General features: G+C 40.1%; 1 non-coding gene across 1 annotated transcript; it reads right to left on the bottom strand.

Moving 5' to 3' along the window:
- Positions 1 to 7,117: 7,117 nt before the first annotated feature.
- LOC129547392 (U4 spliceosomal RNA) lies at positions 7,118 to 7,256 on the bottom strand. The gene has a single exon (XR_016035987.1). It is a non-coding gene; the product is annotated as a U4 spliceosomal RNA (small nuclear RNA).
- Positions 7,257 to 11,825: the final 4,569 nt, after the last annotated feature.

The raw sequence follows: 11,825 nt of genomic DNA on the forward strand, positions 1-11,825 counted from the left end.
GGGTCGCTGGGGGTCGGGCGCGACTGAGCGATTTCACTTTCACTTTTCACTTTCACACATTGGAGAAGGAAATGGCAACCCACTCCGGTGTTCTTGCCTGGAGAGTCCCGGGGACGGGGCGGCCTGGTGGGCTTCCGTCTGTGGGGTCGCACAGAGTCGGACACTACTGAAGTGACTTAGCAGTAGCAGTAGCATACATTTCTATATTACTAAACTCACTGGATAATTGATAGTGAGGGCTTATACTAGGATAGTCTATTGCATTGTGCATCTCACTGTTATACATTATTCATTTAGAGATATTAGCACAATTTTAAACATGAAAATAGGAACCTCTAGGCCATTCAAGTATATATTCAATTATACTTTAATTATATATTAGTTAAATAAATAGATCAGTGGACACTTGTTAACACTAGTAAGGAAAAAACTTGAAAGCCCAAGAGAGAATGCTAAGGGAATCCATAGATTAGCAACAGAGGGATGATGCTACACCGTTAGAGCTGGGTGCTTAATAAAAGTAGGCATACGAGACCCATTAATGAAGAATCATCTGAAAGGAGCCAGAACACAGGCTTTCCATGTGAAATACAATCATGAAGGGAGAAGAAGGAGAGTTGGATCTGATAAATAAGGTAGTCATTTTCAGTGGCAACAAGAAAGTCAAAAAAGAGGTAAGAAAATATATCATTTCTCTCTCCCTTCCAGACTTCTACCAGGAAGTCTTACTGAACGAAGAACACTAGAAGTCACAGAAAAGAGGGTTCTGGAAAACATGATTACCCTGAAAATGAGACCAGAACATAGAAGGGCAGGTAATAGACTGAAAAATACACAAACAATTCACTGGCGTACTCTGTAATCCATTCTATAGAAGAATCATGTAGTCATTATAATAACAATTAAATCTTATCCTGATATTATTCTGTCAAAATTTTAATGACTCTGTCTTTTCAAAGTTATTAAATGTTTTGCACAGCCTTATCTCTTGCATGTCTCCATTTTGCAAATTCTACTCCAGCATTACTCATATATTTGCTTCCGTAATATTTTGCAACCATAATAAATGCTGTTTACATCCTCAGGTGGACAGGATGCTCAAGATAAAAGACTCTTCTCATCTGAAGTCTCATATCAAATAACTCATCCTTTATATTTCATTTATACGTCAACACAGCCATTACATAGATACAAGGGCACTCATTAAAAACAAAACTCATCTTGAGGATTGTGATATGGTGCAGTCAATTTGTTCTGATAACCTTGATAGAGAGCAACCACCAGTTTCATCTCTATACGTTCAGCACTTAAGAGTGTATGTGACATGTTGAAAACAATGCACGTATGTTGAAAGAATACAATAAAAAATGAATAAATTTGTAAATCCTGCAGATATTCTCTTCCAAAGTTCATAGCTTTCCTTCTGTTTCTCCAACTCCATGCTGTGTGCTCTAATTATAATACAACATGCAGACTCTTGATGACTGACATTAAAGAGAAGGGAAAAGTGGAAATTCATGATCAGGATTCCAATAAAGCATTGAAAGTGTCCCCTTAAATGTGTGGTACATTGTTAGACACCCACTTGGCAACTGTTGATTGTTTGACTCACTAGGTTCAGTTCAGTTCAGTTCAGTTCAGTCGCTCAGTCGTGTCTGACTCTCCGCCACCCCATGAATCACAGCACGCCAGGCCTCCCTGTCCACCACCAACTCTCAGAGTTCACTCAAACTCATGTCCACAGAGTCGGTGATGCCATCCAGCCATCTTATTCTTTGTCGTCCCCTTCTCCTCCCGCCCCCAACCTTTCCCAGCATCAGAGTCTTTTCCAGTGAGTCAGCTCGTCGCATGAGGTGGCCAAAGTATAGGAGTTTCAGCTTTAGCATCAGTCCTTCCAATGAACACCCAGGATTGATCTTTAGAATGGACTGGTTGGATCTCCTTGCAGTCCACGGGACTCTCAAGAGTCTTCTCCAGCACCACAGTTCAAAAGCATCAATTCTTCGGTGATCAATTTTCTTCACAGTCCAACTCTCACATCCATACAGGACCACGGGAAAAACCATAGCCTTGACTAGACGGACCTTTGTTGGCAAGGTAATGTCTCTGCTTTTTAATATACTATCAAGGTTGGTCATAACTTTCCTTCCAAGGAATAAGCGTCTTTTAATTTCATGGCTGCAATCAGCATCTGCATACACAGCAGTAATTCAACATAGGGGCCATTATGGCGGTCTCTTTTTATATTGTATTCCAATGAAAACCAGTAGTATCAGGAAAATTAGATGGCACATTTTCATATTTTTATCTCTACTTGGTATTTATGACAACATATCATGCAGAATTCAATTTATGGTTAAATATCTTGAAAAATTATGCTTAAAAAAACATTAGAAAGCAACTGAGGTGACATTCAGAGTCAATCACCTCATTAACAACTGGTTTTTACAACAGCATGATATTTTTAAGAAAAATACAAGTAGTTAGACTCAATATCAAGTTTAATTGTCTTGGGGTCTTTGTCTTCTGACAAAATTTTCCCTTCAGGTGACAAGTCAATGGTTAGCACTAGGAAGCATCAAGGAAGGTAATGTTCATTGTTGGTCTGTGTATGTGTTTGTATGTTTTTCTTTTTCTTCTCTTCTCTTTTCTTGCCAGACTAAACGTTATAGGAAAATAAATCCCGATATTATTAAAAGAAAATTTCTCTATAAGAAACCTATCTATAACCCAAGATAGGTTTTCAAATCTTTACAATTAAAAGTCATAAGCCTTATTTTATTGAATGATGAGAGATATCACACAACATTTGCTAAGTGTTTCTACTTGGGTTTCCAGTGTCATCAACAAATGGAAATACAAGAGATGGGAATACCAGACCACCTTACCTGCCTCCTGAGAAATCTGTATGTAGGTCAAGAAGCAACAGTTAGAACCCAACATGGAAAAATGGACTGGTTCAAAATTGGGAAAGGAATATGTCAGGGCTGTATATTGTCACCCTGCTTATTTAACTTATATGCAGAGTACATCAGGCAAAATGCTGGGCTGAATGAATCGCAGACTGGAATCACGATTGCCAAGAGAAATATCAATAACCTCAGATATGCAGATGACACCACCCTAATGGCAGAAAGTAAAAAGGAACTAAAGGGGCCTCTTGATGAAGTTGAAAGAAGAGAGTGAAAAAGCTGGCTTAAAATTTAACATTCAAAAAACAAAGGCATCAGGTCCTATCACTTCATGGCAAATAGATGAGGAAACAACAGAAACAGTGACAGACTTTATTTTTTTTGGCTCCACTGCAAATGGTGATTGAAGCCATGAAATTAAAAGACGCCTGTTTCTTGGAAGAAAAGCTATGACAGACCTAGACAGTTTATTAAAAAGCAGAGACATCACTTTACCAACAAAGGTCTGTATAGTTAAAGCTATGGTTTTTCCAGTAGTCATATATGGATGTGGGAGGTGGACCATAAAGAAGGTTGAGTGTCAAAGAATTAATGCTTTTGAACTGTGGTGTTGGAGAAGACTCCTGAGAGTCCCTTGGACAGCAAGGAGATCAGGCAGATTCTTTACCAGCTGAGCCACACGGGAAGCCCAAGAATCCTGGAATGGGAAACCTATCCCTCCTCCAGTGGATCTTTCTGACCCAGGAATCGAACCAGGGTTTACTGCATTGCAGGCAGATTCTTTACCAACTGAGCTATCAGGGAAGCCCCAGTCAATCCTAAAGGAAATCAACCCTGAATATTATTGGAAGGACTGATGCTGAAGCTGAAGCTCCAGTACTTTGGCCACCTGATGCGAAGAGCCGACTCACTGGAAAAGACCCTGATGCTGGGAAAGATGAAAGGCAGGAGGCGATGGGGCGACAGAGGATGAGATAGTTGGATGGCATCATTGACTCAGTGGACATGAGTTTGAGCAAATTCCTGGGAGATTGTGAAGGACAGGAAAGCCTAGCGTGCTGCAGGCCAAGGGGTAGCAAAGAGTCGGACATGACTGAGCGACTGAACGACAAGAACAGCAACATGTTGCTTGTCCATTAAACGATATTTTATTCCCTTAATCCAGTTATTTGAAAATAGACTTATTCCATCTGGCTGCTATTAGAAAATACCACAGACTGGGTGATTCGCAACAGAAAGTTATTTCTCACAGAAAAACACAATCAATCTACAGCATAGACATTTACTTTTCTTACACATTTCCTTTGTCTCAGAAAAGGAAAATAAGTGTTGAACAGAGTGATAACAATCAGGAGTCTCTTACTTAGAGTTTATCTTATCTCTCTTTCTACTGCTTTCAGAATCCAAGATACCTTTAAAAAATGAAACTGTATGCAAGCAGTTACTTACTACTTACTTTCAAATGCTGGAATTGTATCTATAAGAATTTGTTAATGAATGAGGAGACAATTTTATTAGCTTACTCCTTTCTTCTCTCCTATTATTATTATTTTTAACATTTTGATTTCCAAATTTGTGCAGCATGTACTGTCAAGGCCATTGATATGTTTTCAGAGCTGGAAGGAGGGATGCAGGAACTGTTGTGTATGTGTGTGTATGTGTTGTCCTGATCCAGTTTTTGAGGCTTTGGCTAGAGGCCAGTCAGTTCCCTTTTCTTTTCTGTATTTGGCCATGGCTCACAGCATGTGGGATCCCCTGACCAAGGAACAAATGTCGCATTGGGAATGCAGACTCTTAACCACTGGACCACCAGGCTGCTGCTGCTGCTAAGTCACTTCAGTCGTGTCCGACTCTGTGTGACCCCATAGACGGAAGCCCACCAGGCTCCCCCGTCCCTGGGATTTTTCAGGCAAGAACACTGGAGTGGGTTGCCATTTCCTTCTCCAATGTGTGAAAGTGAAAAGTGAAAGTGAAGTCGCTCAGTCGTGTCCGACCCTTAGCGACCCCACGGACTGTAGCCTACCAGGCTCCTCCATCCACGGGATTTTCCAGGCAAGAGTACTGGAGTGGCTTGCAGGGAAGTCCCTCATTTCCCTCTTCTGTCTGACAGATTAAGTCAACATCCCCAAGACTTCCCTTACTTAACTCTCACAGTCTGGTCCGCTATACACCCATGCTGGTCTCCCAGGGTCCAATGCCAGAAAACCAGGGACAACACTGATGCCCCAGAGGCTGCTGAAATTATTAAGATAAATCGGTTCTAAACCTACTTGCCACACCTCAGTCTTTTCTTCCCATAGAAACCACGGTAAAGATTCTTTTCCTCAGTGCCCCTCACTTATACTTTATGACCAGTTCCAATCCTACCCTTGAGTGGCTCCGCAGGGTACTCTGTGCTATCTCCAGGAAACTGTGAGTGCAACACAACTCTTTCTGGTTGTGAACTCTTTCTGGTTTCTCTCTCTTTTATCTGTGTCTGGTCTCACCATACCTCACCCAGAGTAATAAAGTTAAAAGAGGGATCCGGACTTCTTACTCATGTGAAAGGCATTACTATTGTGTAGGTGGACACATTAAGTTAGTATAAATTGATAATAAGTATTTGAAACATCTAATTATTTTCATTTCATGGTCACCTAGTCATCAGCAGTTTATTTCCTTCTTTTCATTCAACCACACATTTAAGTGAATATTTATTCAATGACTGTCAAATGCTGATCACAGTGTCTGGCACATTATGAGACAGGAATGAGACTCACCAGACGGTGGGCTCCCTGAAGACACACCCTATGCAGCATCTTAGCTTGTTATAACAAAAGAGAATACACAATTTACTTGTAAATTTCCTGGTTCATGGGATACCAAGGAACTAGACATCTAGTAAATATGTGCCTTTTGACTGAGAAATCAGAGATGTTACTTATTTACTTACTACGAGGAATGTTCAGTCATCAAAAAAAAAGCATTTTCTAAGTGCCATATACTGATTTTGGACGAAGGTAGGGAGAAAGAAATAGAAATGAAGAGAAATGAAACAATTTGTACACTAATGGAGCATGAAGTATATGCTGTTTCATATCCTGTGATGAGAAGGATAAAAACTGGAAACACAGCAGCAGGGCTGAATGAGGCATGGCCCACACAGTCCTTTGCTGGGGGCTGTGGAGCAACATTTACATTTCCCCAAATCCGAAGTTAAAATAACTTCTATCAAAAGAATAGGGTTGCTCATAGCCAATATATTATCTCAAAAGCCATAGAATATCTGATATGTAATTTTATAACCTGTGTGTCAGATGGAAGAGAAAAAAAATGTCAAGTTGTTCAGTTGCTCAATTTTTTTTTTTTTTAAACAAAGTGGTGACATACCTCCTTTGTGTTGAATGAGTGAAAGTCTTCATCTTTCGATAAGTAGTGTCCATCTGATGTAAAGGCAAAAAATAAATGTGATCTCTCCCATAGTTTCTTTTGAAAGATCAAATCAAAGTAATAATTAAAACCCTGTGGCTTTAAACAGAATAACAAGCCTTGAAAACTATGGAGCATTATCTCTTGGGCTAGTGACAAATAATTCACCCAATTTGTTCTCTATTAAGTCTAACTGACTCTATTACATAACAGCCTTAGGGAAAGCAGGATGGTGGTACAAGGGGAGCTAGAAAGTGTTTTTTGGATTTTTTTCTTCAAATGTTTTATAGTTGAAGGTAGTATTTCAGACAGCCAAGGACTAGCCATGGAGTAGCCCTATCACTCAGAAAGCTAGAAAAAAAAGTTTGAAGTTATTAGAGAAATATCAAGTCAAAAAAACTGAGAAATTACATATATATGTATATACCTATTTCAAAAATTAAGAATTAAATTAGGAGTTAAAAAAAAAGTTTGAAGTGACTAGAAGAATACCAATTCAGAAAAGTGAGAAACTGAGGGATAAGCTTTCAGGTGGGACAAAAAACTTGGAGAGGGACTTCCCTGGTGGTCCAGTGATTAGGATTCTGTGCTGTTAATACAGGGGTCCAGGTTCAATTCCTGGTCAGGGCACTAGATCGCACATACTGTGCAGCATTACCAAAAAGATTAAAACTATGAATAAATAAATAATAAAAACATGGGGGAAATAAAAAAGATTTGAGAGCTGAAACTGGCATTTTATACTTCATGTCCACTGAGACACTGAATGATTCCATAGGCTCCAGCCTCAGGCCAACTTCAACTTCAAACTCCAAAAGCAAGCTCAGGTTATTTCCTGTGCTGCTGGCCCACCAGCTATAGGGAGAAGTTTTCAATTAGCAATAATCATGCCTTGGATAAACTTCATTGGCTATGATACTACCACTGTGCAAAACTTGTGAAAGTGAAAGTCGCTCAATCGTGTCTGTCTCTTTGCAACCCCATTGACTATACAGTCCATGGAATTCTCCAGGCCAGCATATTGGAGTTGGCAGCTCTTCCCTTCTCCAGGGGATCTTTCCAACCCAGGGATTGAATCCAGGTCTCCCACATTGCAGGTAGATTCTTTACCAGCTGAGCCATCAGGGAAGCCCTGATGCAAAGCTTGGCCCACCACAAATCAAACCCACCTTCCCTGGGTTTGATTAAATTTCTAGAGCAATGCACAGAATTTAGAGGAACATTTTACTTAGTAGGTTACAATAGGCTATAACTTCAGAAACAGCCAGATGAAAGAGCTGCATAGGGTAAGGTATGGGGAAAGTGCACGTGGCTTCCATGCTTTCTCTGTTAGCCAACTCTCCCTCAAATCTCTACATGTCCATCAACCCGTAAGCTCTCAGAAAGCCATGCTTTGGGGTTTTTTTGCTTGTTTTAGTTTTTTTTTAAAATAGAGGCTTCATTACATAGTCATGATTGAATAAATCATTGGCCACTGGCAACTGATTCGACCTCCAGCCCCACTCCTCTCTTCAGAGTTCAGGGGACAGTGGTGAAGCTCAAAGTTCCAAACCTTTGGTCACATAGTTGGGTTTTCCAGCCACCAGCCCCTACTCCTAAATTTACCTTGGTGCTTTCCAAAAGTCATACTATTAACATAACAATAGGCACCTCACTCTTAGGGCTTAGGAAATTTCAACGGTCTCAGGAGATCTGTCCATGTCAAAAAACTGGATGAAGCCCAAATATATATTCCTATTATAAATCACAGTATTGCAAGGACCTAGGCTGCAAAAGTTCAGATATGTGTCTGTGTATTGCTCTGCATATAAGAAGGCAAACAAATATATGAGAAACCTAGAAATATTTGCAAGCAAGAACTTTTACTCAAATTTGTTCAATGATATAGCCCTGTTACACTGAAAATTTGTTTATGGAAGATTAAGCATTTAAGTGTTAATCGCTCAGTCATGTCTGACTCTTTGTGATCCCATGGGCTGTAGCCTGTCAGGTTCCATGGGATTCTCCAGGCAAGAATACTGCAGCAGGTTGCCATTCCCTTCTCCAGGGGATCTTCCTGACCCAGGGACTGAACTGGGTCTCCCATATTGCAGGCAAATTCTTTACTATTCAAGCCACCAGGAAAGTCCAATTATGTCCTCTAAAATGGCAAGAAGAAATCAATCATCATTTTGAATATTTTATATACATGCGCTTGCCTAAAAATATATACTGCATGGGTGTCTGTGTATAATATGTAATTAATAAGGCTCATTCTCACAATGCAGACTGAAGATTCCATAAAACATCATGTTCTCTTACATGAGAAATAAATATTACAGGGTGAGTGACATGTAGAAGGCCAGAAGGACAGATAGCTGGAGAGGACAGACAGAATCTGGAATAGTCATTAGAAGTGGGTAAACAGGACTTTTGTACCCAGTACTTCACCTTTTCCTGTATCTATGCTCTTGCTATGTATTTTTGCAATCCCTCCCTCTGAAGCCAGAATGTATTTCCCTGTCTCTTTTTGAACTTGCCAATGTGACATTACTTAGCTAATGAATTATGAGCAGACATGGAACAAAGTGGGGCTTGGAAAGTGCCTGTTCCACTGAACTTTGGGCTTCCTGATTTCTACTATTGCTATGAAAAGAGATTCCCTAGATGGTTCTGTCCATTCAGTCTGGGTCACAGAGAAAGCATACAAGGACTGGAGCCACTAGCTGGGCTCAGGAGAGATGAGCTTCTCTAGCCACACCCAGAGATCCTGATAGTGTGTGATCGGTATTTTAAGTGACGGAGCTTTCTGGTGAATTTTTAAGCAGCAGTGTTGGAATACTTCTGTAATGACATAGGTTGAGTTGGTATAACTTTAGTGAATTTATATAATAAGATGGTCTTATATGTATATCATAAAGCTTCTAAATGGGGATCTTACTGTAAGTTATTGATTTTTCTATGATACATGTGGGAAGTCAAGGCATTAATTGATTTCATAGATGAACAAACTGAGTCTCAGATATTTGGCTGAGACCACAACTATTATGTGATGGAGCCAGGATTCAAAGCCAAGCTGCCTGACTCTCAGCTTATCAAAATTTCCCATTTCACTATGCTGCTTTTTCAGAAAGATGAAGGGACAGGAAGAATAACAGAAGCAAATGTAATAACTGTATAATCTATTTATTCCATAACAACTTGCTTGAATATCCCTCAATTTGGGTGGTAGTTTTAGTAACAGACTAATTTTATTTGACTTTTTCCACTCCCCATGCTTCCGTTTATCACAAAAGTCCATGAAGAACTAAGTTAGGAAATAAGGATTGGAGAGGAATGGAGAGGGGTGGGGGGAAAAGAAATACAGTAGCTAGACAATCCATAAACTAAAGCAATCAACACGTAATTGAATGCACATGTGTAGACTGAGCTGCTTCCCTAATAGTGAGGCAGTAGGCGATGATTAATGACTGGAAGAAATCAGTAAAGAATTCTTCCTGAGCTCTGAATTGTGCCCTGAATATAAAAATCCACTGGAACAGGTGACATGTTGCCAAGGGTTCTGAGGAACAGACAGAAGAAATTGCAGATCTGCCAACAATTTATTTCCAAAGACAGAGAGGGATGGTGACGTAGCAGTGTCACAAAATAAAGCAGAAAGCTTTTTTAAATTTTTTCTTCTGTCTGAAGAATGGTGAGCCAGACTATAGTTTTATTATCAGAGCTCCAGAGAAAGACAAAACGCAATAATTAAGAAATCCAAAGGCTGTCATAAAAGACAATATGAAGCAGGAAGTTGAACAATTACTTAAAAGTGCTCAAAAAGCTCAGCTTGGAACTTCACTACTCTAAATATTTTGGAAGAAATGAAGAGTTATCTCAGGAAGAGGGAAACATTATATTTCTAGATAAATAAAATTGAATACATAAAAATGTTTACTCAGTTGTCCATCAAATATATATTGAAATCCTACAATGCCCCTAAATGTAAGTTTTCTAAGGGAATTAACAAGAAGATACTCTTTGCTGCTCCATTCCCATCAACTAGAACTGAGTCTACTGCACAGAAGATATTTTAAAAATACCTAATTAAAAAAACTAATCAAAGAATTAATACAGGGTTTACAAAGGAAAGATACTTTGTATATTCCTGGATTTTTCTTGCAATTTATAGAATTACAAAGGAGAGGTACACACAGGTGGTCACAAGGAAGCATATGTGTGCTAGTTGCTCAGTCGTGTCCGACTCTTTGCAACCCCGTGGACTGTAGACCGCCAGGCTCCCCTAATCCATGGGGATTCTCCAGGCAAGAATACTGCAGTAGGTTGCCATGCCCTCCTTCATGGATTTTCCTGACCCAGGGATCAAACTAGGTCTCCTGCACTGCAGGCGGATTCTTTACATCTGAGCCACCAGGTAATGCCTACCTCTTTACCTGAATGAATCTGATTTTATTTATCTGAGTTGATGCATTCAGTTCAGTTCAGTTCAGTCACTCAGTCGTGTCCGACTCTTTGTGACCCCATGAACCACAGCACGCCAGGCCTCCCTGTCCATCACCAACTCCCGGAGTTCACTCAAACTCATGTCCATCGAGTCGGTGATGCCAGCCAGCCACCTCATTCTCTGTCGTCCCCTTCTCCTCCCACCCCGAATTCTTCCCAGCATCAGTCTTTTCCAGTGAGTCAACTCGTCGTATGAGGTGACCAAAGTATTGGAGTTTCAGCTTTAGCATCAGTATTTGAGAATTTTAACATGCAGCTAGGGTTATGAAATATAAACACATAAACGAAGAATTAGTCTAGAAGCTCTGAAGGAAGAGGAAGGACTTAACCATGGCAAGTGTAGTTTAGGTAGGTTGTAGCATCCAGGCGTAGGGACAAATGTGGACAAAAATCCTGCGGCTGGAAAAACATGGCACCGTTAACATGCCTGACAGACGGCCCAGCTTATACACATAGGAAAGAGGTATGAGATGATATTGATAAGGTAACCAGAGACCAGAACACACACATGTTTAACTCTCTGTCTTAAAAAATTTTGTGGGTTCTTATCATTCTCAGGATAATGAAGGTGGAAAAGTTATGAGAAGAATTTTTCCTTTTAAATCACTACTTTGCCATCAGGTTAAAAAATATGAATAAATAGGGGATTTCCCTGGTGGTCTAGCCGTTAAAACTCCATGCAGGGGACATAGGTTCAATCCATGGTCGGGGAACTAAGATCCCAAATGGCCAATAAATAAATAAATATTAAAAAAATAAATGGAAGGGGAAAATATTTGTACAGAGGACAAGGACACTGCTGCAATCTTCTCAACTGAAGTTAATAGTAGCGTGGACTGGACAGAAGATGGAAGTGAGCAGTTCTGCCTGCTATTAGCCCCAGGAATCTGAATTCCATGGACAGAAGAGTATGCATTCCAGGGTTTAGAGGGTCCTGCTCTGGGCCCCCTCCAACAATTCTCTTTCTCACAAGGCCTTCAATTTTCCTCCAGGGCCTGTGCAGAACTCCTTTCCTCTATG

This window comes from Moschus berezovskii, chromosome 22, assembly GCF_049115385.1.
Source record: "Moschus berezovskii isolate FMDL1 chromosome 22, NW_MosBer_1.0, whole genome shotgun sequence".
Classification (NCBI taxonomy): domain Eukaryota; kingdom Metazoa; phylum Chordata; class Mammalia; order Artiodactyla; family Moschidae; genus Moschus; species Moschus berezovskii.